Here is a 1,596-nt window from a genome sequence, read left to right as displayed (position 1 = left end):
GAGGGGAGAGGAAGAAGAGGAGAAATAAATAAGAAGAAGAAAAAAGAAGAAAAAGAAGAGGAGAAGAAGAAAGAAAGGAATATAGGGATAAGAAGAAAAAGAAGAGGAGAAGAAGAAAGAAAGGAATAGAGGAGAAAGAAGAAACTTTGACACGAGGGGGGGTACCGATACCCCCTCCCCGATAACATTATTTTCCCATGTATATGTATGTTGCGTCGTTGTCGATATAACGAGGGTGTCGAGGATCGCCGAGGGGTCGAGGGTCGGGAACTAGGGTAGAGGGTCGAGGGTCGTTAAGGGGTCAAGGGTCGAAGGTTTCAGGGTCGAGGGTTCCTATAGTGTCAAAGTATTGAAGAAATCCATGGCTTCATCATTAGCCGGAAGTAACCATGGCATGATGGTACGAAGTCCTCCAAAGTTATTCTGGAATGGAGTCCCGGATAGGATAATTTGCCTTTTTGTATGAATCTCAGCAAAGCCCTTTCAAATAACGATATTCGGAAGGTTCTTGCTGAACTTTGTACCAAAAAGCGAATTATCCTATCTTGGACTCCGTTCCAAAATAACTTTGGAGAGCTTCGTACCATCATGCACCTGTTACTTTCGCCTAATGATCGGGAAGTACTAAAAGTGATCAAAGGATGAAAGAACGACGAGCTGGGAAACAAATTGCCCAGCTCGGCGAACAAGCGAAGCAATCGTGCCCCCCGCTCAAGGTGCCTGCTAGCGACATCGTCGATCCGAGGATGGTGCCCGGTTATGGCAATCCTGCAGATTACCTGCCCGACGATGTACATTATGATTTCTTGGAGGTGCAGATACAAAGATACGAGTACGGGAAGCCTCTCGTCAAAGATGAAAGTTCTCTATCAACGATGATGCGAAGATTGCATGATTGGTACATGAAAACCTGCAAAGAGTCTGATGAGAGGAGTACTTTGTATGTGAGAGTTAAAAAGGAGCATGACCTCCATGGAATTGAACTGTTGCCTATTCCATTTGAGGATTTCTATCAGTTTTTCAATCAATTAGCCATCGATAAATCAACGGTCACCTGCTACTGTCTGTAAGTAGTACTACTTCTGTCATTAAGTCTCTCTATATAACTCAGCCCTTTCATTGCATGTATTTATAATTATCCTCACTATATTATGCAGATTGAAGATCGCCGAATTGAAGAAAAGACAAGTGGGAGATATTGGGTTCATTAACACGTATCTCATAGATGCAACTGAGGTTGAATATCGTGCCAAAGAAACCGAGGCCAACTTGCTACGATCGTTGGAAATAAATGAACACAAAGATATAATACTCTTTCCTTACAACTTCAAGTAAGTGTTACTGTCTTGTGGCATATTCGGTTTCCTTATTAGTCCAGGTTATAGTAATGTAATATTGATGAGTTATGCATGTGTGCGCAGGTACCACTATATTCTCCTAGAGATTAAGCTTGAGAAGGGAGTAGTAACTGTCTTAGACTCGAAGCGAAAAGACCCCAAGGAGTATGCGGACATGACTGAACTGCTCGAGAAGTAAGTTAAATCGATCATTATCCACCATATCAGCAACTTTGTTCATTTCTGATATCAAGTAATT

This window comes from Triticum dicoccoides, chromosome 1B, assembly GCF_002162155.2.
Source record: "Triticum dicoccoides isolate Atlit2015 ecotype Zavitan chromosome 1B, WEW_v2.0, whole genome shotgun sequence".
Lineage (NCBI taxonomy): Eukaryota > Viridiplantae > Streptophyta > Magnoliopsida > Poales > Poaceae > Triticum > Triticum dicoccoides.
The sequence above is the reverse complement of the archived record's forward strand: the minus strand, read 5'-3'. Positions refer to the sequence as shown.